This window comes from Phoca vitulina, unplaced genomic scaffold (genome assembly GCF_004348235.1).
Source record: "Phoca vitulina isolate PV1807 unplaced genomic scaffold, GSC_HSeal_1.0 scaffold27, whole genome shotgun sequence".
NCBI classification, from domain to species: domain Eukaryota; kingdom Metazoa; phylum Chordata; class Mammalia; order Carnivora; family Phocidae; genus Phoca; species Phoca vitulina.
In genome coordinates, this window is record NW_022589730.1 from 25173393 (window position 1) to 25199875 (window position 26483).

The following is a 26483-nucleotide window of genomic DNA, read 5'->3' on the forward strand; positions in this document are numbered from 1 at the left end:
ACAGCTCTGGTGAGGGGAGTCAAATATTTACAGGTTGAAATTGCTCACATGAGGGTTGGCCAACACTCCAGATTTACCCGTCTGTCTCCCTGCCCTCTAACCGACTGGGGACCAATCCCTGCCCCTGTGTGACGAGTCAAGGACTAGGTTGCTGCCGACAGAGATCTAAGGCATGCTCCTACGGCAGCAGGAGGTGTGACCCAGCCCAGGCACGGGCCAGGTGGTCAGTGCCGCCCTCCCCAAGGCCGCTCAGGTCCCCGCACACACTTAGCTAGAGCAGAAGGCCCTGGAGGCCCAGGAGTGTTTCAGCTGCTTTAACTGTCAGCTGTTGTGAACCGAACTGGTCTTCAGAGGAAGAAGGTTCAGCAAAATCTTAATTACAGGCTGTCCCTCCTGCTTTTAATGGCTAGGCTCTGAAAATGTAGTACTTTAATCACATGCTGTTAAATCAAAATCTAAGTATACCAGTGAGGTTGGGTATGTAAAGGAAACCTGTTATGAAATCTTTTGTAAAGCACGTTAATTGGGGGTTGGGGTGGCTCAGTCGGTTAAGCGTCTGTCTTCGGCTCAGGTCATGATCCCGGGGTCCTGGGATCAAGGCCTTTGCTCAGCATGGAGCCTGCTTCTCCCTCTCCCTCTGCCATTCCCGCCCCGTACCCCAGCTTGTGCTCTCTGGCTCTATCTCTCTGTCAAATAAATAAATAAAATCTTAAAAAAAAAAAAAGCAAGTTAATTGAACTTTTTTTAAGTTTAGGGGTTCTTTTGTTTATGAAGTTTACTTAAGTGACTCTAATTCAAGTTTGCTGGGTGCCTAGACCACTCACTCGTCTGTCTGTGTTCTCCTTGTCCATGTCTCAGTGGGCCCCCCTGCCCCCAAATCAAGTCTCTGGCAGCCCCCAGAAACTGCACAACTCTCACCCTCTTTGCCTCCAGGAGTGTGCCTTTCCGCTCAAAAGGGCACATTCTGGAATTCTGAATGAATGTGCTGTAGGCTGAATTGTGTCCCCTCACCCCCCATTCATACGTCAAAGTCCTAATTCCCACTACCTCAGAATATGATTGCATTTGGAGATGGTGCCTGTAAAGACATAAGTAAGGTAAAATGAGGTCATTAGGGTGGGCCCTAATCCATCATGACTGGTTTCCTTAGAAGAAGAGGAGATCAGGACAAAGACACGCACAGAAGGATGTGAGGACACAGCAAGACGTGGCCGTCGCTAAGCCAAGGAGAGAGGCTCGTGAGAAATCCTCTCTACTAACACCTTGATCTTGGACTTGCCATTTCCAGAATTGTGAGAAAAAGAATCTGTGTGTTTGAAGCCCCCAGCATGTGTCACTTCATTATGGCAGTCCTCACAGACTAACACAGGAGAGACCATCAGGGCCCTGTTTCATCTGCCAGCCTCCACTGCCAACGAGCTGTGTGACCCTGGGATTGCAGCTCCAGCTCAGGGTCCTATCAGTTCCCTTCCTCGGGGGGTGGTGTGAGGATGACCTGCGGAAGCTAGGCAGCATGCTGCTGGGCTACTTCCCCCCTCCTCGGTTCTCTGATGCGTGGCCCATGTCATTTACCCACAAGCGTATGAGATTCCTCTCTCACTTCTCGCTGCCTCCTAGGCACAGAAAGCCGAAGTGAGAAGGGGATCCTGACACCAGGAGCCTGAATTTCTTTCTTGAATTAACAGTTTACTTTCTTTTTTAAAAGCATTGTTACATCTATTCTTAAAGCGAAGACTCACAACTCATCTGTGCAATAGCCAGGATTAAAAATCTTATTTTCATTTTACAGATGAGATAAACTGAGGCACACAAAGAGTGAGGGATTTATCCCTGACCCTGTGACTTCTTGGATAGGACCCTGGTTGTCTGGATTCACACTCCTCTGCTCCCAGTTCCCTTTCATCATTGCTGACCCCTTAAGTACTCAAAACCACCACCATTACCAGGTTATTCCTTTGCTGCAAAACCTTCCACGGACCAGTCAAGCCCCCACTGGTCTGCACTGCCCCTTGCCCCCTGCCCTCAAACCTCCAACCCCACTCCCATCGCCAACTCCACTGTAACAGATCAGACTGCCCGAGAGACACAGCCATGCTCACATGTCACCACCTCTGAGAACACCTTGCCCACTTCTTTCTGACTAGGAGCTACCTCCTCCAGGAAGCCTTCCCTGACTGCTCTCACCAAGCTCTTTCCAGAGCTCTCAGGCCCAGCCACATGAGGTGACTCTGAACAGACTTGCCTGTGTTTACAAATTGCTTAACCACGTCAGTCCCTAGAGCAGGGAGCACATCTTCCTAGCAGTCCCATGTACCAGGGCACAAAGAAAAGACTCAATATCACTTGGCACATCAGAACATCCGCGGTGGATAAGTTACCTCTGCAATATCAACATGTTCATAAATAGCTATTTACAAGTTCAACTTTGTAAACAGAATCTCGTTCTTCCCTGACACCTGCCATATCACAAGAGTGGCCTCCCACGGCACTGTTCCTGCTTCCCTGAGCATCCTGACTGCCCCCACTATCGCTGCCTCTCCATCATAAAGCTAAAGATCCTCAAACCAATGCCTACATGAAGTCCAGGTGTTACTGTTTAAAGATTCCAGGGGTCTTTCTTTACAGATGACCTCTTGTTACAAGACCAGACAATGAGGGCAAGAGTTTTTGTCTGTTTTGTTCACTTGCTATGTTCCTAGCTCCTAGAAAAAAGCCTGGTGCATAGTTGCGCTCAATATTACCTATTGAGTACGTCTTTTGAATAAATGAGACTATGAACTCTTTGACTATCTGTTTCACAGACTTTTAAAAAATTTATCAATTGAGGGGCGCCTGGGTGGCTTGGTTGGTTAAGCATCCGACTCTTGATTTTGGCTCAGGTCGTGATCTCAGGGTCCTACCCCAAGTAGGGTTCCCTGCTCACTGGGAAGTCTGCTTGTCTCCCTCTCCCTCTGCCCCTTGTGCTCTCTCTCTCTCTCAAATAAATAAATCTTCTTTTAAAAAAATGTAACGATTGAATCCAAATCCAAATCTACAGTCTCTCAGCCAGGCCTTGACCTAAGTGGGCTCCTGGTTGTGGGGTATTGCTAGACAAAGAGGGGCGCCAAGAAGTCCTGTCCTTTAGGCTCCGGCATTACTTATCCCTTCCAAAAAGTCCCTGTCTTGTCATCTAGCCAGAGCCGTCCTCAAGGGGATTTCTGTAGCCATTCCAAAGCTACCATCTCCTTCTGGATGAGACAAAGAACCAGAACCCCCACCCCAAAGGGAAACACTTCTCAGAGAGGCAAGTGAGAGGAAGAGGCTGGCCCTGAGGCATCAGCTGCCACCCCAGCTGCCATCTCCAAAACTGAGCAGTGGAATGGGGCAACTGTCCACAGCATGGGAAGGGCGTCCCTGATGTCCCTGCTGTGTCATGACAAGACCAACCTCTCCACCCCCGACCCACGACCCCTGACCCTCGAGAGCCCATCCTGGCCATGAAAATAACTCCTTCCCTTCTAAGTGCCTCCCCTGAGGTGCTGGCCCCCTAACCTGCGGGATTTACCTCCTCTCTTGCCTACCAGCTTTGGGGAGGCCTACTCTGTGCTGCTCACAGAGAGGAGCACAAAGATGCACCGAGTCCCAGAAGCTCACAGGCGGGAGACGGAATTCTGCAAGAGCACACAGCCGCAGGGGCTGGGACCCAGCATTCTGGGGAGGGGTATGTCAGTCCCTAGATCGCTGCAATGTCCAGAATGGGGGAGGCCTTCCCCAAGGGTTCAAAGCAAGAGGTTCCTGGATAAGCCAGAAATGCAGGAGATGTGGGAGGTTCCCAAGCCACAGCCCTGTGCCAAGGTCAGAAGGGAGAGCTCCCTCCCCAGGTAACAATCCAAGCCCCATGCTTTCAGATCACACCCTGCAGACCACATCCTTCAAAGCCTCCAGAGGCCTCCTCCATTACAGCTGAGTTCAAGTTCATCCATGTCCATGCAAGATCTGGCCCCTGGGGCCTCGCTGCCCGTTGGCCGCCCCCTCCCCGTTGCTCAGTGCCCTCTGTCCCAGTGGCCAAGCTCTTCAAGCAGATAATGCTTCTGGACCCTCCCAAATACCCCCCCACACACACACTTCCTTCAGGACTCTGCCCTTACTACCCTCTGGTCACCACTCCTCTCCCAGACCCCCGGCCCTTGGCCCTGCTTTATTCCCCTTCATAGCATGCACTCATCTGCGGTGAGAGAGCTCTAGGAGGTTCAGTCCTGCCCACAGCTTGCATCCCCAGCAGCTAGACTGGGGTTCAGGGTATTGTAGTGCATGCCAGCTGAATGAATGAATGAACTCCCCTTCCTTCACATACCACACACTTCCCCTGTTGGTGGTTTGAACCTGTGTGTGTGTGTGTGCTCGGTGACACAGGGTAGCATGTGAGGCAAGGCTGGGAGCCAGAATGCCGGGTGGCCACAGCCTCGGTCTGTGAAATGGGCTGGCAGCACTGCCGAGGTTAAAAAGCCCACAGAGCACGCCAAGATCCCTGGCTAAAGAGCACTGTGTTCCCGCAAACCATCGTTAGTTCTGCTCTATAAGCCACCTCATGTTCATCCTTGGCCTGCTGGTCGACCTGCCCTGGCAAAGGAAAGGCGGTGACCTCCGGAGGCTGGGCCATGAGACGCAGGTGTGGACGGTCAGGAGGTCACACACACGGGCCCAATCTTCCCACCCTGCATGACGGTTCTCTGGGCTGGGGTTTTATCTGCATTTCTGGATGGTGTGCCTGAGCCACATGATCCATCTGTCCTCCACAGTGTCCAGCACATAACGGGGGTCCTGCTACCCCTCCTAAGAGCTCGCTGCACTGTCAGCAAGCACTGTCCTAAGCACATGTCACAGCCCACTTCAGCCTTGCAGTGGCCAATGAAAGAGCACTATTATTACCCCAATTTACAGAACTAAAGCTCAAAGACCGGTCTGTGTCTGCGGCTGGTTCTGTGGTGGGGTAGAAAGAGCACGAGATGGAGAGGGAGAAAATGTGGCCTCTGGTCCCGGTGTCAGCTGCGAAGTCCTGTGGGAGACCTAATCTCTCGGAGCATCTTTGTGGCGACAATAATACCTGCCCGCCCACATCTGAGGCATGAGCGCTCTTGGTAAATTCATAAAATACGACACAGATGAGTGGCAGTTGGTGATTTAAGAGTATGACAATCCTGGTGATGTCTCAGCTGTTTCCCTCCGGAGGAGGGATGGAAAAGGCCCGGACAACCAGGAAGCACAAACTAAAAGGGGACAGTCTGTGGTGACACAGCAGCTCTGGTCTATGGAAACCAGGGGTGCGGCGGCAAGAAACAGGACTTGAAACAAATGAAAAACCTAGGCCAATTAAGTATGCGAAATTATTTAACATACCTGCAAGGCAGCCAATTGCCATTCAAGGGGGAAAGGGACCGAATGCAAAAATTACCACAATGTTCAAGTGATGAGGTGGCAATTCTTCTCTTTAAATGTTTTGTTTTTTTTTTAAAGATTTTAAGTGTATGTTTAATGCAATGATGACACCACATTTTCAGTAACGTTTTTAAGTTGTTAAAAACCTACATGTACTAATGAGGTATCTTCAATGAGAACCAAGCTTCTATTTCCCAAAATATCCCCCCAAATTAAACAGCTTCATTTTATTCAAGGACCTGCTGCTTTCTGTCTAGTTAGTTATTAGGGGAATGAGGTCAAATATTCTTCTAGGAGAACCTAGAGGAGAGCCAGGCTTTGGAGACCCTTATCAGGGCTTGGGGAGGGGCCATCTGTAGAACATGGAGCTGCTCCAGGACCGGGGCACTGACCTGTGGCCGTTCCCACATGGGCGGTCTCACCCCCCAGGCCTGCAAGGCCCCTGTTGCCATTTCAGGTGGCAGGCAAGCATTTGGGAAAAGAAGGAATACCACCCGCTCCCGCAAAAGCCCCTTTCGCTTTGGGACCTTCTGGGCTCTGGGCCTCCCAAGGATCGACTCTGGTCACGCCCAAAAGAGCAGGACCACAGGGAGGGAGCATTTCTGAAGTGGGGGCTCATGAGAACAAGGAAAAAACCTATATGGATAAAACATGAGAGAGCAAAGTGGCCTGAAAGTAGCCAAAACCAATCTGAAGACTTTAAGCCCCTCTCCCCCAAATCAAAAATCTCCCAACAGAGAAGGAACTGGGATTCCTGCTTGTTAGGAAGATTCTTTCATCATTTTTGGGGAATCAGGGAAGCAGTGCGCTGCTGGCTGGGGGAGGAGGCAGGGCCAGGGACCTGGGGCAGGAGGGGAGCACCTGGGAAGAGCCTACCCTACACACCCTTGGGGGTCCCAAGCCCCACTGAGGCAGGTAGGGACACAAGCCTAGGAGAAAAGGCAGAAACAGCAGAAACCTCAGAATAGGGCAGACCCCTCTGTACAGGGCAGAGAAGCTACTGGCCAGGGATGGGGGCAGGGGTAGGGGTCCACTAAGAACCAGGGATCCTCTTAAATCACCAAACTAAATAGATGCCATTGCTGAGACCAGCCAAACATCAAAGAATAAACTCCCCCAAGATTCCAGTCACCTTCAAACCGCCACCAAGGTCAAGGTCAGCTTTCCATTGGCAGTAAAAGTGAGTCACCCTCACCTCCCCCGGCTCTTCCACGCCAAAGGGCAGGGAAGGCTGTATTTCATCCCTGTAGACTCCCCACTTATGGGAAAGGAGGGTTTAGTTAAGACAGCTAATCTGCATACAGGGAAGACCCCCAAGGGCTCCCCTGTAGGCCCAGGCTCCCCTCTTCCCAGGAAATGCTGCCATTAACCTTCTAACTCCCCCAGTAGGAGGAGTTACCAGCTGCTGGTAGGAGGGAGCTGGGAAGGTGACATTCAGTGTGGGAAGTCAGCCCTTGCTGAATTTTATGGCTCCATTCTGAAGTAAATCACTCTGGCCCTAGGAACTGGCTCCAAATAGATTTATTGGTTTTAATACTTGTTTGGGGCATTGCAATTAATTGAAAGATGCCTTCTTCCAGTGATTGTTCTGAAATAGGGACCTGGGTCTCTGAGTACTCATTTTTATTGGGCATAATTATGATCGTCGTCTAGAAATGGTGTTTGTCTGGAGTCCTCACTTCCTGAGAACAGTGCTCTCTACAAGTCCTGGCCTGCCCAAGTTCCCAAAAACCAGGGTCAATGCCTCCTGTTGAAGACAAAACAAGCTAAAGTCCCCTCTACAAGCTTAGGACCTTAATAATTTGCTACCCTTACAGCCTCCTGAGATCATCAGCTATGGTCCCAAGGACCCTGTGGGCTGCAGAGAGTGGAGCCAAGGGATGAGGGGAAGATGCTGATCATCCCCACATCAGTTCCAGCCAGCTGGCTCTGTTCTACCCAGTTCTCATGGAGACCGCCAGTGAGCAGCGAAGTGGAGCAGTGGGTACATCCATGGACTCTAGAGCCAGACTGCTGAATCTGAATCTTGCCATTGTTACTCATTAGCTGTGTGATCTTAGGGAAGTTACTTAACCTCTCTGTTAACTCTGTCTCAATTTTCTCTTCTCTAAAATGGGGATGATAATAATACCCACCTCATCAGGTTTTTATAAGGATTAAATCAGTTAATAATGTTAAAGCACCTGGTACAGTGTCTGGCACATGGTAAATACTGGAATTGACTTATTGGTAAATAAAAACGTTAAAGTTATTGGAAGAAAGAATTTTGTGGCTAAGATGAAGTTTGAAAACCATTATCCTAGACTGGGGGTCCACAGACTTCCTGTGAAGTACCAGAAGATAAGTATTTTAGGCTCTGTGGGCCATATGGTCTCAGCTACAAGTAGCCAGGGGAAGCCAAGACACGCACACAGCACAGGTGTGACCGTGTTCCAATAAAACCTCACTCAGAAAAACAGGCACTGGGGGATGCCCGGGTGGCTCAGTCAGTTAAGCGTCTGCCTTCGGCTCAGGTCATGATCCCAGGATCCTGGGATCGAGCCCTGCCACAGGCTCCTTGCTCAGCGGGGAATCTGCTTCTCTCTCTCCCTCTCTCAAATAAATAAATAAAATCTTAAAAAAGAAAAACATGCATCAGGCTAGCTTGGGTCTGTGGGCCATAGCTTGCCAACCCCTGGCCTAGACCAAATGCCCTACTTTACAGATGAGGAAGACACAGTGGGGAGTTATTTGACAGCTGGAACCCAGATCTCTGACCTCCCAGGCCGGTTCGAAAATCGAGAGCCCAGAAAGGGAGAGAGAAGTAGTCCACCCTGCATTCAGATCATGCTCTGTGGTGTGCTGCCAGTCGAAGAGCACGCTGTGAGAAAAAGTGACCCTGAGGCCATTGCTTTCCATCTACGACGTGCGTCTCCCTGAAGGTGAGGCACAGGGGAGGGGTGTCCCCTGGTTCATCTCGATAGCCCCCACAGGATCTTGTCACCGTAGGGTTGCCCCGAGAAGGTCGCTAAGTGGGGATGCCACTCGGGGGGAAGGCTCCCACCCAGGAGAATCACGGGCCTGCGCTTCCTGATTTCAGTGAGTTCCGGGAGTGATTATTAAATGGAGCCCCTCCCCCATACCCACGACAAGGGCAAGCCACTTGTTAAAGAACTATAATATGAAAGGGACTTCACATAAAACACTCACTCACTATACTGAATTCAAACCAAACAAACAGGGTTTTAGAAACATTCCTTTCTTCATCCCTCCACACACCATGGTGACCAGCAGATGAAATCTGCACCTCAGTGAGGGTCTGTGAGACCAGTTCTTGTGGTTTAAACATGGCCCCCAGAACGACTGACCCTGCTCGCATCAAGAAGCGGGGTCTCTGTCCCTTCCCAGAATTCAGACTCAGGGACCGCTTGACCAACGGCATGTGGGAGCGACAAGTGAGCTAGCGTCCAGGCCAAGCCTTTAAGAAATCGGCCATTTCTCCTTCCTGTTTCTTGGGACATTGACTTTGGAACCCAGCCACCGTGCTCTGAGGAAGCCCGAGCAGCTCCATGGAGAAGAACCGACGGCCAGCACATCTTGCCAGCCACGGGAATGAGCCATCTTGGACACGGATCTTCCAGGGCGCTGCCTGAGCGAGCCCAGCTGACACAGTGCCCACGGTGTGGAGCAGAGGCAGGCTGCACCTGCTGGGCACTGCCCAAATGGCAGACTCATGAGCAGAATCAACAACTGTCATCATTTAAGTCACTCAATTTTAGGGTGCTTTGTTACACAGCAATACAAACTAGAATAGGCTCTTAAATGTCAACCGTTTGCTCAGGTCACAAAGCTATTCGCTTCCACAGGTAACACAAGAAAATATTCTTTTGTTTGTTAGGAATTGGGGGGATGGGATGGGAATGCAGGCCCCAGATTTAACATTCTGTTATGTTAAGAAAGGAGTATGATATTGTGATTTATAATAAGAGACATCGATTTGGTCATCTACCGTTCCTAGCACAGAGCTCCTAAAACCCTCGGAATTTATGACAGAAAAAGGTCTTGTATTCCTAATAAGCCCCTTTCCACCTGAAGTGGGTTTCTGTTAAAGAGGAGACTCTTGGAAAGCACCTAAGGATGGGGCTGCTTGCCAGGGAACCGCCCTGTGATTAGAGGGTTGGAACTTTCAGTCCCACCCCCGGACGTCGGGGGAGGGAAGAAGGGCTGGAGGTTGAATCAGTTGCCAATGGCCGATGATTTAATCAACCATGCCTATGTAATGAAGCCTCCCTAAAAACCCAAAGGATGGGGTTCAGAGAGCTTCCGGGTTGGTGAACACATGAAGATTAGGGGAGAGTAGCGTGCTTCAAGAGGGCATGGAAACTCTGGGCCCTTTCTATATACCTTGTTCCATCTGGCTATTTCTGAGTTATATCCACCTAGTAAGCAAAATGTTTCTCTGAGATTTGTGAGCCACTGTAGCAAATTAATGGAACTTAAGGAGCAGAGTCATTGGAACCTCCAATCTATAGCCAGTCAGAAGTACAGTGTCTGAATTTGGTGTGTTTGGAGGGTGGTGGTGGCGGGGGGTGTCTTGTAGGACTGAGCCCTTAACCTGTGAGATCGGACCCTATCTCCAGGTAGACAGTGTCAGAATTCAGCTGAATTGTAGAATACCCAGCTGGTGTCAGGGAATTGCTTGGTGGTGAGGAAACCCCATACACACATGGTAATGGGAGCAGAATCATAAGGAGCTAAGATATTTTGGGGGAAACTAGAAAAGAGAAAGTATGTCTCTGGAGGTAGGGCCAATATTTTCTATCAAAGAAAAAACGTTTTTTTGAATTCGTATGAGCATAAAAACAAATTTGAGAATGAGACCCCAGAGTCCCAATTCAGACATAAGATGACAGTTGAGAGAAGTCCCGATTTCAAATATTCAAATGCGCGTCGTGATTTTTCATTCAGAAAATATGGTCACCATTGCTCACAACATGGAAGAGACAATACTGGCCTAAAAACGTTGGGTCCAGTGTGATAAGTCATTATCTCAACTTCAAGATAACTCTTACAGATGACCTGAATTTGAGCAGCAAAACTATGACAGGTTTTTTTTTGGAATGAGTTAGATCTAAAATGTACCCCTTAGTTAACTTTAGACAAGAGTATTTATTATTGGTTGGGGAATGGATGTCAAATAGAACACTCTTTATTGTAGCACATGAGATGCTAAGATCTTTCTGACAATTAAATGTATTAACTGTCATTGTGCTAAGGTTATTCTGGTGCCAATTAAGAACTTTCTGGTTATCAAAATCCTGGATGACAGAAGTTATGGTTTAAAAAGTCTAAATTTGCAAAACAGGTGCTTTTGAAAAGAACTGGAGACTGTATAAAAGGACTCTTTGCTTTACAAAAATATTTACTAAGGTTGTTTTTAGTTAATGACTATCTTTTGTGACTACAAATTACAGCCATATACATAAATGTTTTATATGAATAAATATTTAGGAACCCACATTTGTTACATGAAAAGAGGTAGCCTCGGGCTGAAATGGAACATGTATTATTCAAAACTGTCCCAATGCCAAGTGACATAAACCCAACCCAACTTGCTTATGCAGCCTTTCCTAAAATTCATGACCTTGGAGTTGTCAGTCACACCCGTATCAGCTGTAATATTATTATTGACCTTGTACCGACTTTTTATTAAACTTAGCATCCTGTTAAGCAATAATGCAATCACAAGTTCCATGTACTAGCTTTTTCTTCCCCTTTGATACACATTTAAATGTTTTAAATTTTTTACAAGTTGTAATGTTTTACAAGTCATAGATACTCAATTGAAAATCAGCCTATACTCCATCAGTAGGATGAATGCCTTACTTGAAGGCATAAAAGTTAAGGGTGGTTCCTGAATGGTGAACCAGTCCCTTAATTTGTTTTCTCACTGGAAAATGTGATATGTGACCTTGGCCAAGTCACCTTGGTTTCTCTTGCTTCAATGTCCCCATTGGAAGAAGCACATTAGCCCTGCCAGCTCCCAAGAACACCAGGAATAATAACCCTGGTGCCACCGACAAGGGCACGCACCGAGGTGATAATGGACAGCCACTGTCCACAGCAAGCAGGCCTGCTCGGTGTCCATGCACCCATTGGGATCTCACAGCCTCTTCCTGGCCTCTGAATGCTGGAGCCAGAGCTTGGGATTCGGGGACTGTGGAGGTCACAAGCAGGCCACGGGGGAACTAGAAACTTGACACTTAGCGCTTTTCTGGTTCTGAAATCCATTACAGATACATTAAGTAAACTTGGCTCTAATGGGGTAACTAAAATCACTAAAACCCTAGGAGGATAAACCAGGAGCTGGGCTGCCAAGGTTAAAACCAGGTCCCCGACAGTGTCCATAAGCAGCCCAGCCTACCTCCTTCTTGTTCTTACTGCCCCATTTTCAGCCCGCAGAATCCCAGAGCCATGCCACCACCCTGTCCTCGCCTTCACCCTCACCTGCTGTCTACCGGGGTCAAACAGGGAAATGGAAACAAGATAGATAGGGCCAAGATGCAGAGGACTTGGGCTCAACCTGTGGCTGGTTTCTCTCCCGCACGAATGAGGCCGCAGTCAACCATGTCTGTTTCACCCAGAGGAAGAAAACGCATTACACCACTCCCCAGCAACCCTTTCCCCATACCCTTCAGTGGATCTAACTCAAAGCCCACATCCTTAAAACACCCAGAATGGGGCCTGGCATGGGGTGGAGATAATGTCTACCTTATTGAAAAATTTAATTCTACAGGGAAGGAGAAAACTGCCAAACCATAGGTCTGAATGGCCCAATCAGGCAGATCCAGAGCTGCTGCTTTAGGTGTGGGCAAAAGCCAGAGATGGCATCACAGGGTTCCTTCCTTCTGTGTGCCAGTCCATGCTGAGGATCTAATCCCTGCCTCTGGCACGGGGCCTGGCACTGGGAACCTCAGAGGAAGACAATCAGGGATGTTAGATACTTTCTCATCCAATCCCTGAGGTCACTGGGGAAAAAACATCAACTGTGATGTGACTTGCCCAAGGTCACCCAGGTCACCAGTGGCAGACCTGAGACCAGTGACCTTTTGAGAGCACCACAGTGAAACCTCAGCACAACCTGTCAATCTCGGTGTATGATGCTTCAGAGGCAAAACTCGAGCAAAACTGACTAAACCACCTATGAGCTGTGTGACTGAGAGTAAATTACTTAACCTCTCTGTGCCTTCCTTTTCTCAACTATAGAAGAGAGGCTGTGAAGGCTAATTAACATAACACAAGTAAAGTGCTCACTAAGCACTTATCACTGTAATACCTAACAAATGAACTGCCCCAGGGTTTTCAGGAGAACTACCACCTGTTCAATCCCTGGGTTGACAGACATCTTCCCTGCCGTCCAAACACAGCAGCTCAGAGAGAAAAGTCCAGGTTTGGGAGTCACACACGCCTGGAGTTGTAGCTTGGGTATCATCACAAGACAACAGACTGGGTAAGCCTAGACAAGAGAGCTTTATATTCCCACAGATCTAGTGGCTAGAAGGCCGAGATTAAGACCAGCATGGTTGAGGGCGCCTGGGTGGCTCAGCTGGTTGAGCGACTGCCTGCGGCTCAGGTCATGACCCCAGAGTCCCGGGATCGAGTCCCGCATTGGGCTCCTCGCTCAGCAGGGAGTCTGCTTGTCCCTCTGACCCTACCCCCTCTTGTGCTCTCTCTCTCACTCCCTCTCTCAAATAAATAAAATAAAATCTTTTTTTAAAAAAAGGACAGCATGGTTGGTTTCCTCTGGGTCCTCTCTCCTTGACTTGCAGAGGCCGCCTTCTCCCTGTGTCCTCATCTCCCAGATGTCCTGGGGCTGCGTCTTCCCTGTGTCCTTATGTCCTCTTTTTTTAAGGATACCAGTCGTATTGGTTTAGGGCCCACCCATAGGACCTCCTTTTACCTGAATTATCTCTTTAAGATCTCTTTCTCCAAATACAGTCATATTCCATGTACTGGGGGTTACAATTCAACCCCTAACAGCATGGTGGGTTACCTTTCTTCCTCTTTAGGGAAGGATTACGTAGAGATCTATAAATGCTCATGCAGGCCACCATGCTGTGCCACAACGATCTGGTTTTGAATCTGGAGAGATGGCCAAGATGAGCAAGCGCCTTTCCTCATTCTACAAGTATGTACTTTGCTGTAAAAAAATGTTTTTTTTTCACGGAGCACGGACCCTGTGGCAGGCAGTGCCCTAGTCCTATAATCTATCTGCAGAGGACTCAGACTAGGATAGTATCAAGGTGCTTACGATCTCAGAGAACAGGTCAGGTGAGGCCCCAAGGAATGATGGGAGTGACAGCAAGTGCCAAGTGCCCTAAAGATTTACAGACCAAGTCCTGGGGTGGAGGGGAGGACAAAACTGACCAAATTAGCAGAGTGTATAAAGACCTAAGCAGGGATGGATTGGCCCCAGGGGACTGGCAGGCACCTATGGCCCGAGCTGTTTGTCTGTATGAAGGGGACAGTGGTTTGAGGAAGGGAAGACAGTGTCCACCGCTAGGGCCTGACTTCCCAACCAGCACAGACAAGACTCTGCCGGACCCAAGGTATCCCACCACACTAAGGAGCAATTTCCCCTTCCAACCTCATTGGTACCCTCAAAGGTGACTGCTGTCTGCCATCAACCAACCAGAGCTTCAGCCCCTCAGGTATCTCTAGTCCTGCTGTCTGGGCCACCCGAAACCTCGGCTCCCTGCCTCTGGACAATTCTGTCTGCCATGTCTCCCCCTGGCCCCAGTGGTGGGAGAGGAGAGGGGCTGCTGGTGGGGAGAGGCCCCGGAACCCACCCACCGAGGCCACGCAAAAGGCATCACGGGACACCTGGGGTCCTATGCCCCAACGATACCCAGGAGTTAAGAAATAATAATTACTAAGAAAGGCAAAACTATAGTGAAAGAAAGTGGATCAGTTGCCAGAGCCAGGGGGTGCATTTTTTTTTTAACTTCAATTATACTGAGGTATAAACAATTATTTCTCAATAAAGCAGACAACTCCCCCAAATAAGTAAACAAAATCATACTGAAATCTGTTGAGGCAAACATTAATCAATGCTCACCCAGCCATGACTCTCCTCCCCACTCCCTTACAAGCAGTCTCATCTCTTCCTGTAGATGAGGCAGAAAACACCAAGACTTGCTTTCTCAGCCTCCAGGGAGCCGAGGCGTAAGTAGCCACCCATTTCTCTTCAACAGGGTTTGCTGGAGATTCTAGCAGGGGGATTCTGGGAAAGGTCTCCATGCTTGATAAATTAAAACACAAGGACAAACTCACTTTCCTGCCTGCCCTCAGACACAGTTACATGAGAACGTGATGTGTGGAGCAGGGGCAGCTATCCTGTGACTATGAGGGGACAAGCCCGAGGACAAAGGCCAAAATGCTGAAAACGGTTGCCTGTAAGGTTAGAATGAGTCCTTGAAATGATCCCCGACCCACTGACTTAACCAACCCTAGAACCCCTAGAACCTTCGGACTTCTGGCTGTGTTAGTCTGTAAACGCCTTGTTTTTTAAGCCCTGTGAGTCCGGTGTTCTTTTACCCATAGCCAAGAACATCCTACAAGCCAGTCTTCATCTCTCCAAACTTCCACCTCCAACTCCAACCTCAAAAACTGAGATCATGGGGCGCCTGGGTGGCTCAGTTGGTTAAGCGACTGCCTTCGGCTCAGGTCATGATCCTGGAGTCCCGGGATCGAGTCCCGCATCGGGCTCCCTGCTCAGTGGGGGGTCTGCTTCTCCCTCTGACCCTCTTCCCTCTCGTGCTCTCTGTCTCTCATTCTCTCTCTCAAATAAATAAATAAAATCTTTAAAAAAAAAAAAAAAACTGAGATCATGGTGAGACAGATGATAGATCCTTGGGGCTGGAAACTGAGACCCGTCAGAATTTTGAGCCCACAGTCCCCATGGAAAATGCTTTTCTCCCTAGCCCCTCAGCAAAATGGGGAAACAGTTGCCAGTTTCTTTGTAGGCACCATCGTCCGTCATCCCCTGTGCCCCCTGTAGTATAAACGACTGAGGACAGTGTCAGGTGTGACCCACACATACATCCCTGCTCCATGTGGCCATAAGCCCCCCCCCCCCCCCGGCCCAAGTGATGTCTGTGTCCCAACGTGATTATTAATAACCTCCTTTCACTCTCAAACGTGCTGCATTTGGACAAAACAATATAATCGCCCTGTGCTGGCTGCTTCAGCGTACTTTTCTTTCCCCCACATTACATGAACATGAGGCCATTCCGTCTTCCCCACCAAAACGAAGATGGGACGTAGGGACCCTACCAGGTCCCCCGAATTCATCTGTCCCACAGCAGGTGCCTGATGCCTGCCTGCTAAACTGAGCTAAATGTTAACAGAGGTAAGGGCCTTAAGCTCAAAGGTTGGAGGCAAACCAGCAGAATGTGAGCAGAAGGAACAACTTTGGGAGCAGAAAGAGGAGAAATTGGGTGCTTTCCCAGAATCCCTGACCCTCGACACTGGGCCCTGTCAGCAGAGGCCCTGTGTGAAACTGGCGGAGCTTATTTGGACATCCAGCCGGCTGAGGCAACCTCGCTGCTCAGGCTGCTCATGTTCTACAGAACTCAACACAGTGCCTGGGGTATCTATGAGCCCCCCAGACCCCAACCATCCTGGAGATGCAAAGGAGCAGAAGGCCTTTTGCTACCGGAGGACAGCCCAGGGCACTGCAGACAGACCCCAAGACAGATAAACCACGTGCTCTAAGAAACACTCTGACTGTGAACACCATCCAATCTGGTGACGCATCAAGATGTGGATTCTCCAGCGGACACTCTTAATCTCACAGTTCAAACTCCTCTAAGTGTCTCAGCGAATGATCCACGCATATGGCAAAGGCCTGTGGCTTCTCAGCCATAGCGGTGAGATCATGACATGGCCTACCCCGGGAGGCAGGCCCTAAAAGGGAACAGCATTGGGAATGTGAGCTCCACCCAGCCCGGATGGAACCACACACATTCTTTCTGAATAACTTTGGGGCTCAACTGTCACGACGACTGTTAGTCATCTCCATGTCTCTGCCTCTCTGTCTCTCTCCCTCACAGATGTTACTTTTACTTAGGGAGGCATATAGAGGGCGCCTAGCACTGTGCCTGGCTCATCATAAATAGATGGATTAACGTCGGCTTCCTGCAGCAGATCCCGGAGTCACTTACTTATAAGCTGAAATATATTCTGGGTGTTGGAGGAAGGAACTTGCAGTGTATGCTGTTGCTTCTTCCATATGAATCTGAAAAGCACTGAGCCAAAGCTTCTCCAAACTTCTACGTCACAGACTGTGCCTTATGCAGCCAGCTCAGCTCAGCTCGCACCCATCTGCAAAAAGCTCCCTCTGTGCTCAGTAAGTTAGGATGCGACTTGGCTGGACGCTCGCTCACAGAATCTTAGCTTGACAAATTAAGGCCCTTCCAGGAGAAGCCAACAGGATGGTGAAGGGCCTGGAAAACATCTCTCACAACAGCCAAAGGGGCAATGGGGGAAATGGCTGGGGGCTGCCTGAGGCTTATGTAAGGCCTTTCCGACTGCAAAAGGCTTCAAGTGAGGGAAGGGGCTGCCTCGTAGAGCAGGACACTCCTGGCATGCGGGAAGCACTGGGGCAAGATAAGCCAGGATTCCCACACCAGCTAGGAGACCGAATGGGTAACTCTAAGGTGTTTCCAAGTTTAAAGTTCCAGGAACCTGGGCGTGGGGGAGATGATGTGGTACACAGTCTGGGGGACCAGTAGAAGTTGGAATCTGCATAGGGCGGCACCCTTCGGGGGAATCTGGACAGAAGCCTCAGTAAGGACTTGTCCCGAGTAAATGGTAGGGGAGAACATTCTGGCCTTCTTGGACAGGTTTGTCTGCAGGCTTCTGCTAAGAGATGCAGCCCTGGGGCGGGAATAGCCCTTCACAGGCCCTGCACACCCCTCTACTGGCGTGTAGTTGTCTTGAAGGCCCTTTTGAAAGGTTCCCGCTCAGGCCTCTCTCTCCTCCTCCTCACTCACTCAGGCCACCTGGGTCCTTCAGCAGTCTCTCCAAGGTGGCGGAGACTCAAGTCCATGAGGGGTGAGGAGCCCCAGAATCTTCCTGGTGCCCCTGGGAGCTGAGAGCCATGGGCTGGGGGACCCTGGTTCCTGGAGGCTTTATCCGCTAACTCATCCTCTTGGGGACTCTAGACCACATTTGTAGTGGACATCCAAAGCCATAACAGGCCTGAGGTATTCTAGTTTCCAGGGCCGATTTTTCCCCACTAGTGTGGGGAAATCCAGGCCAAGATTGCCAAGCTGCCCCTCCCCCACCTCCATGCCAATGGGCTGACGTCTATTCCATCCTTTCTCCAAGTGTACAAACCTTTGCAGGGGCCCAGTTTAGGGGGGGCCCTCCATTCCAACTCCTGTCTCGTCTCCTGGAGGAGACGTTGCCAAGACTCAACCTCCCTTGGTTCTGAGACCAGCAACCACCCCTCACACCCCCACAACCACCCAACCCCCAGGACTGGCCTAGCCCAAGTGGAAGCAGACTGTTCACACTCGGTTTTGAGTCCCCTGGGTATTTCCCTTCCGTTCTATGAACTCGGCTCTTCTTTGAAAGGATAGTTATATTTTATATAGTGTTTCTAGGTGCTAGGTAATTGGACGATTTTCAAGATTTTTACTCCACTATGGTACTAAAAATATTCTAACTCAGTGTTGGATACCCTCTTTGGACTTGCTCACAAGAACCTTTCCTGGCTGGCCTCCCACCCCAAACAATTAACTCTGGCCACATCCCTGCAGATCCACAAATGTAGGTGCAACACCTACATGTGCCAGGCACTCGTTCAGGCCCATGAAGATTCAAAACTGAAAAGACTGGAGCTCTGCCTAAAACACATCAGCTCTCTAAAAGTGCAGTGCGGCAAGAAGAGAAGTATCTGCAACACTCTGCTATTGCAATCGTACTCTAGTACTTGCGCAGGGAGTGAAAGCGTTGTTGTGGCCTCCTGTGTCCCCATCTGGGAGCAGCCACACTGCCTGCTCCTTGGAAGCAGGGGCCAGTCTTCCCTGCCTTTTGCTCCCGCCCTGAGCGCCTGGAACAGGGCTCTGCTCGCTGTGGATGTTAAAAATGAAAACGCCTCTCCCCTCACTCTAAAGGCTCCCAGCTGATGTGCTCTCAGCTGTCGCTGGATCCTGCCAGCTGGGCCTCCAGCATGACACAGCATCCCCGCCCGGCTTCCCTGACGACGGCGGCCCCAGCGGCCCCGGCATGACAAAGGATTCTCCGACAATGGGAGGAAGAGGTCTTTTATTGTCTACAGCAGCCCCCATCTCGGTCCGTCTAGCAGCTCATTCCCACTCCCACAGCTGTAGCTCCCGCCCACACATCCCCCTCAGGCTGCTACCCTGCACACTGCATGGTCCGTGAGCCAGCTCCACAGGACTCTCCCACCCGCGCTTCAACTCCAATGCATCTACCATCGAGCTCAAGCGGCCCTCCTTCTCGCCCCAACCTCAGTGGACCTGCTCCGACAACCAGAAGTTCACACCTGGGTAAAGGCTACCATCCATCCCATCAGTGAAGCCAGAAACCTGGGAGTCACTGGGACTTCTCCTTTATTCCTCTAAGCTAAGCAATCACTGCAGACTTTAGTCCCCAAATGTTTTTAATGTATAGCCTTGCCTCCTTCCCCCTACACACGGCCCTGGCTCCAGGCCTTATCCCTTGCGACCTGGATGTCCTTGCCTCATCAGGCCAGTGGCCTCCTGACTCCAGGGCTCCAGGTCACATTCCCTTCTGATCCAGGGCAGCATGCCTCAGCTCTGCTTAAAGCCCCATCCTCCATGCTCTACCTGCAGTCTAAAAGCCAACGTCCTCAGGCAGGCTCACAAAACTCCTTGGATCTGTGCCCTGTCTGCCTCTCCACCTTTGAACTTGACCTTGCTGCTGCAATCCCTGGCTATGCCCAGCCTCAGGTCGCCCCTCCTAGGCACACGCTGTTCCTTCTCGCTTCCGTCTCTTCTCCTGCTGGTTTCTTCTTTTCATCCATTCGCTTTCAGCTCCTGTGTTGTCTCCCTTAGGAAGCCCTCTCCAATCTCCGACTCTAGAGCAGGTGCCCCTTGACTGTTCTACTACAAAGCCCTCAGAACTTTCTCAACCACTGTGTTCACCACACAATTTCCCCTTTACAGACTTTTGGGCCACTGGCCCAACTGAAAACCTATTCTAGGTCCGCCAAGACCCCAGACCCACTCCCAAATTCACCTCTTCCACAAAATCATCCCAACTGGCCCCATCCACATATCATTGCTATGATAACTGTCTCCCCTACTTTATCCATCCCATCCTTGAATAAGTTAGTCAGCACTTGGGTCTGACTCCATGCTGGATACGAGCCAACGGTGGACATAAAAAGTTCTAAAAACTTGGAAGCACTCCACTCACAAAACTGTAATGATGATGTGACACAATGGACCATCCCAGCCCTAGGCACTGGATTTGAAGTCTGAAGACCCGGGTTCAGATCCCTGCTCTACTTCTTCCTTGTGACTTAGGAGTGTCACTAAACTTGGAGGCTCAATTTCCTCATATGCAAAATGGGAATAATGCTGACAGCCTGGCAGGGCTATGGTAAAAAGGAGATGAGATCACTTGGTTGAACTACTTCACAAACTGTAAACCCAAATCAAGTGTAGTCTCCAGTGCCAACCAACCCCTGCATAACTCCACTACCCCCCACCAGTAGTTTCTGTCCTTAGTGAGTCAGGTGAAGGGCCAATGAAATCTATGGGTCCTCTTCCTAGAAAAATGCACATACATAACAGCTTTGCAAACACTTTCAGGAGGTTGCTGAGGACCCCGCCACAGGAAGGGAAAGCCAAAGACCAAACCCAAGTGCACTGGGAAGCCCCCAAGCCTACCACCTCCCGCAAATCTATGCTCTCAGCCCGATTCCTGGATGCCAAAGACGAAAGGTAGGGCAGGGAAGGGCAGTCTCAAAGGAAAGGAACCTCAAGACTAAGACGTGAATTCCAGAGCCTTTCTCAGAACCAGAGGAGAGCAGAGAAGAGGTTGGAGTCTCACTCTTTGGCAAGTAAGAACCCCATTTTTTTCAGAAAGCATCACAGTATGGAAAAAGAAGATTGAACGAGGCATCAAAATCTGGACTTTCTTGTCCCACTCTGCCAAGGGCTCCCAGTGACTTTGGGCAAGTCATTTCACCTTCATTGGCCTCAGGGTCTTCACATGGAGATCAGCTCATGGGTAAGACCCTTCCCAGGTCTGGGTGCCTAGGATCTGGAGATGTATCTGTTTCTCCCCCTGTTCTGAACCACAGCTTTGGCCTGGGTTTAATTCAGAAATAAGAGGCAGATGTCGATAGCGTGGTGATAATTCAGGGAGGAGGCCACCATCACAGCACTGTTCTAAATTAAATTGTGTGCAGATTGAGGCAGGAGGGCAGAAGAGCAGAAGAGTAAAACCTGAATGTGAACAGCTGAGCTCAGGTGACTGAGTTGGCAGCGAGGCCGAGAGGTGGAGGATCCCCCCCAAAAGAACATCAAAAGAAGCTGCCACATTATCGGGTAAGCTATGTAGCAATGCCATCACATTTGGAAAATTCCCAACAACTGTGATTCGCCCGTCTGTTTGAACCTCCTGTTCTCTCTGTAGGCTTGGGACTCTCTCTCCATCCTACCTACCATCTCCTGCTTCCTCCTTCATCATCTGAACTGCAAACAATAGAACCTTAAAACCAGGGTAGTAGACCCCAAAACTAAGATGAAATTGGAGGACCATGTCAGGGACTCCAGAAGTGAGTTTGGGAATGAACAGATAAAAAGCAGACCCACAGTAAAACATCCACACCGACCTGTAAGACAGAAACTACTAAACCCAGGAAGGGCCTGAGTGAGACCTTGACGGAAGCCACAGCCTATCACTGAAGCTAGCCTACCACAGCCCATCATAGCCCCGCAGAGCTGGGGCAGGACCATGGAGAACAATTTGTCAGCTCCTCACTGCTCAGCAGAGTCATCCGCTGGTTGACTTCAGGGTTATTTCCCAGTAGCTGCCTAACTTCCCCAGAAGGACACACCTCCAGGCCCACCTGGGAGGGCACAAACAGCCTGAAGTCCAGGGTAACAACGGACGGAAGGCTGTTCTTCCTCTGTTGCTCCCTCCTGCATTTGCCCTGGAAAGGAACTGGCATTAGGAGACCCTTCCGACCAACATGTGTGAAACTGACTAAGTCCCAGGGTGAGTGCTCTAAAGTATTTATGATCTGTTCTCTCCCATAGGCTGTGAATCATCTGTTTTATTGCATTACACCTTAGCTACTACTACTATACTATCTTTGTGTGCCCCAAACAGAGTAGAGTATCCAGCCTAAGGTAGGTGTTCAATAAACATGCTGGACTTAAAATCTTACATTTATCTCGGCAGCTGGAATGTGTTTTTGGCAGGTGGGGACTATGTGTTCAATTTTCTTTGCACACACTTCCAGATACAGAAACATGTAGGTGCTCAATAGATAGTTGTGAGTGAATGATTAGTTGGCCAAACCTAATAACCTTCCAGGCTGTGTCTGAGGACCTTCCTGTACATGAACTCTGAAAAATACATCCAGCATGTAGGAGCTCTTTGCTCTTTTCAGGACTTCCCTATTCCTGGAGATACAGAGGGCAGGGAGGATCACCTGGGATGGTTTCTCAGGGATCTACCCTTTAAAACAATACCTAAAGAATAAACTGTGGATTCAGTAAGGACACTGAATCCATGAACACGCTCATATGAACACAGACAGGTGTTGCATAAACACGTACGCCATACGAATTTATTACACGCAGGTATGATTCTGGTATGGTGGATGTATCAAAGCTGATAACCATTCACCTTTAGAAAATTATCAGATGAGCAATAACACCAGCAGTGCAGGCTTCTGTTCTTTAATGGCTATTCTCATTAGAACTGGTAGCAAATCAAAATTGTTTTGATGAAGAATAAATACCAGTATAATTTATCCCCTTACTCAGGCTCAGTACTTCCTGGGGTGCCAAGACATACTCTCAAAACAAAAACAAAAACACCCCACCACACGCACACTGGACATTATTTAAATTAAAAGCCACAGGCTGAGAAGACAAATCTACAGGACCACGGAGGGGGGAAAGTAGCCCTTCCCCCTCTGAGAGGCCTTGGCACTTTTTTGAGTCTCAGTGTGCTTATCTGTAAAATGGGGTTAATACCCCCTACCTCACAGGACCCTCTAAATAAACGTGATGATTCAAAGTGGGGGCAGGGGGTGGGTGAAACGCCCTGTAAAGTCTTACAAACATACTATTATTATTGAAATCTGTTAATCACCGATGACACTGTACCCCAGAATGCGTTACAGAATTACTGCCTACAAGCGTACATTATCTAGGACAGACACTTGACACACCAGAGATGATCTGTGTGTAAACCGAATCCTGGTCAAATACTCAAAGGGAGTTTCCTCAGGCAACCTGAGTGCGTCCTGAGGGACTGCACATCTAACGTTTGTTTGGTGCATTCTGTTCCCATAGAATTGCGTTTTCTTGAAAGCCTGGCAATTTCCTCGCGCCGGCTGAGCATGCTCCAAGCCGGGATTCCTGAGGTCTTCAGGCCAGACCCCGCGCTGGGCAGGAGGAACCGGGCCCGGACAGCCCGCGGCCCCTCCCCGCGCTCTGGGCGGCTCCTTCCTCTCTCCTCCAGCTCCGGCGGCGGCGGCGCTCGTGCTGTGTCACTTTCGCCCTCCCGAGACTCCAGCCGCCGCGGGGCCCGCAGCTCCACCGGCTTCCTCCCTTTGCGCGCCGGCCCCTAGCCTGGGAGATAATCCCCCGGCCGCACAGAGCCGGCGGCGAAGGCGGCGAAGGCGGCGAAGGCGTGCGGTCCGCAGCGCACCCGGGTAGCAGCGCGGGCGGCAGCGCCCGGACAGGCCGGGGCCCGGCGGGCCGGGCAGCCTGTGGCCCCACGGTCTCCAGGACGAAGACCTGGAAGGGGGTGCGCAGAGCGCGCGGGTCCTCTCCAGGGTCCGCGAGGCAGCGGCGGGCGCGCGGGCACGCGCACCCACAGAGCGCCTCGGAGCAAGGGTCAACCCGAGCGTGTCGGGAGGGTGGGGGGCGGCGACAGGCGCGCACCCGCGGCCCCTCCCCGCCCGGCCAGACCTGCGCCCCGCGCCGCCGAGTAGGCTGCCAGCCCGCCGGGTCAGGGGGCATCGGGGACGCCGAGGGAGGCACGGCGGGTCTCCCGCGCCCCCGCGAGCCCGGAACTCCCTCGCCGACTCCGCGCACACGCAACTGCAGGGGCTCCCCGGTCGCACAGCCGCAGGACCCCCAGTCCAAGTAACCCGGGCGCGCGCGCGCGCGGACACACACATGATTAGGAGCCCAACGGGGACCGCGAGGGGGCTGGCGGGACGATTCACCGGGTAGTCGGGCCCACGCGCGTCCCCACTACGCCGCGGTCTGTCCCCCCCCCCACGCCCCGCCCCCCACACACGCCGGGGCGGTGTGTACACACACAAACAGCTGGGCGGGGGAGGCGACGCCTCGCTCCTCGGGGTGGGGACACACAGGCCTCCGGCAGCCAGCCCTCCCCTTTACAAGCCGCACCCCCTCCCTGCTCACACCGGCCCCCCCAACCCCAGCCCTGAAAACTCCACGAAACCCAAGAGCCAACGCCGACCAGAGGAGAGGTTCCGAACCCCGATTGTCTTTTAACGTCAGTGTTAAGATATACCCAACTCACACCCGCGGTCCCCGGGACGCCTCCTCCAGACGCACCTGGGCTCGGGCTCGCGGTCCTCAGGGGCCGCAGACCTCCGCCGCTGCAGACCGAACCACCACCCCCTGCCCTCCCTGCCCCCACGACCCGCGTCCAGGACAGTCACCTGCTCGTCGTCCCGAAGAGCCAGAGCAGGAGCCCACCCCGCGGCCGCTCGGGTCACTGGCCACCGCGAGCAGGCTTTTCAGAGCCTGACAACTTAACCCCCGCTCCGCCGGGCGGGTCTATTCCCCAGGCCCAATTACACCGCGGCGACAGGAATAATAATAAAAAGCCAACAAAATCACCACCGTAAGGAATGTCCAAAGCTGCGACCGCAATGGCTCCACCGATTCGGATTCCTCCTCTGCTCCCATCCCCCGCGCCCCCCGCGGCCCGCGGGCTCACCGGGGACGGAGGGAGGGTGCCGCCTGTCTAGACGACAGACATCCCCGCGCTCGCGGGGACGGGCGCGCACACACTCTCGCACGGCCGCTGCTACAGACACAATCAGTCACCACAGGAGGGAGGGGCTGCGTGGAGACACTCTCTCGGGGTCCCTCCGGCAGCCGCCAGCGCAGCAGCCTCCGGCCGGGAGTCGCCACCCAGGGCCGCGCTCCCTACCTCGGCGGAGCGCGGTCAGAACAGCTGCAAGTTTGGCTGGTACTAAAGCAACTGCTTGATGCAGCAAATGCGGGCTTCAAAACAAAAGGGAGAGCAATCACGCTCGCTCTCTTCCTCCCCCCCGGCTCGGAACCCGGCACATGACAGCGGCTACACCGCGCGGCTCCGACGCGAGCCGGGCTCCAGCCGTGCGCCCCCGAGAGCCCCCTCTTCTCGGGAGCCCCAGGGCTACGGCTCCCCACTGGGCGGGGAGCCCTGCGGGGCAGCGGCGAACCTGGGGAGGGGGCGAGTTCGTGGAGTGCGGTCCGCGACCGAGAGGGGGTCGGAGGATGGGCGCGGACGCCCGGCGGCCGGGGGCGCAGGGAGGGGGAAGGGGGCTAATTGTTTGGGGCGGTTTTCTCGGATTTATCTATAAGCACGCGCACGTCACGCAGCCTCCCGGCGGGTCCCCGAATCGATCCGCAAGCTGAGCTGACTAAAAGAGGGGGGCGGGCGAGCGGGGGGATGCTCACCTCGGGGTTCCTCCGGCCGCCGCTCCGAGTCCGAGTCGGGGGTGGGGGAAGGGGGCAGGGAAGGGGAAGGGAGGGAGGAGGCTCGAGAGAGCCGACTCCTGCCTCGAGTTCCGCGCGTCCCGGCTGCGGAGGGGATCGGCGCCCCAGCGCACAAACCCAACCGAGAGGGGAGGGAGGGAGGGAAGGGAAAGAGGGAGGGAGGGGCGGGTGGGGGGGAGGGAGTAGAGGAAGGAAAAAAAAAAAAAACGATCCCCGCTCTGACACAGGGAAAGAGAATGTAGGAGAGTGACGTCCCGGCCCCTCCCTCCCCTCCGGCCACGTGCAAAGACTTGAAAGGAAAGAGGGCGGCGGGAGGCCTGCTGGGTAATGTAGTTCGCCTTTCTTTCCCGGGATGGCGGGCCCTGGAGAGCGGCGCGCCGCCGGGACGCCGGGGATGCCGCCGACGCAGCGGAGACAGCCCAGTGTGGTCACGCCGAAACCCGCCGGCCGACGCCCCCTCCCCGCGGCCGTGGCGCGGCCCTGGGTGGGGAACCTCCGTGTTGAGAGAACTGGGGACTTAGGCGCGGTCCAGGCTTGCAGGGAAAGGTTCGGTTTCAGGGGCAGGAAGGCTTTAAAGATGAAGACTTCCGTGCTGAAAGTGCAAAGTCTGTCCTAATGGCAGATAAAAGGAAGCTTTGTGTATGCACTGGGCAGTCCGTGTGGCGTTATTAATGCTGCATTAAATGCTAACGTCTGTTATTGAGATGCATATGTTATAATTAACATTTGAACATCTCTGTGGCAGGGGCGGGATGTTGTAATTAGATATGCAGTTTACAACCAATTAATTTTCCATTGGCCATGCTAAGGGTTGGGACGGGGGACCTGGTGGCTGGGAGAATTCAGTGCAGTGGATAATTCAGTAATCACTTAATCGTATCACCAGTGTTTTCCAAGTACCTACTAAGTGCCAGGCACTGAGGTTCGGACAGAGAGGCCTTCATGAGAAATATACGATGCGGTACACCCCTCCAAGCAAGGGGCTTACATTATAAAATCATCTGAGGAACTGTATGACACAGTATAACTGCAGTGGAAATCCATTTATTAACACGTATAACATTTGGTGAGCGCTTTCCACAGATGGGACATGTCTGGGAA

General features: G+C 51.7%; 1 protein-coding gene across 11 annotated transcripts in view; it reads right to left on the reverse strand.

Annotated features, from left to right (window-relative positions):
• Positions 1-25509, reverse strand: part of CTIF (cap binding complex dependent translation initiation factor) — a 281307-nt gene extending 255798 nt beyond the window's left edge. Inside the window, exon 1 of one of the 11 annotated variants that reach the window (XM_032422779.1) lies at positions 25344-25509. The gene's annotated coding sequence lies outside the window, so the exon portion shown is untranslated. Of the gene's footprint in view, positions 1-24334; positions 24456-24515; positions 24798-24831; positions 25219-25343 lie in introns of those variants that run through there. The other 10 variants (XM_032422782.1, XM_032422781.1, XM_032422777.1 and 7 more) reach the window with 10 other exon arrangements.
• Positions 25510-26483: the final 974 nt, after the last annotated feature.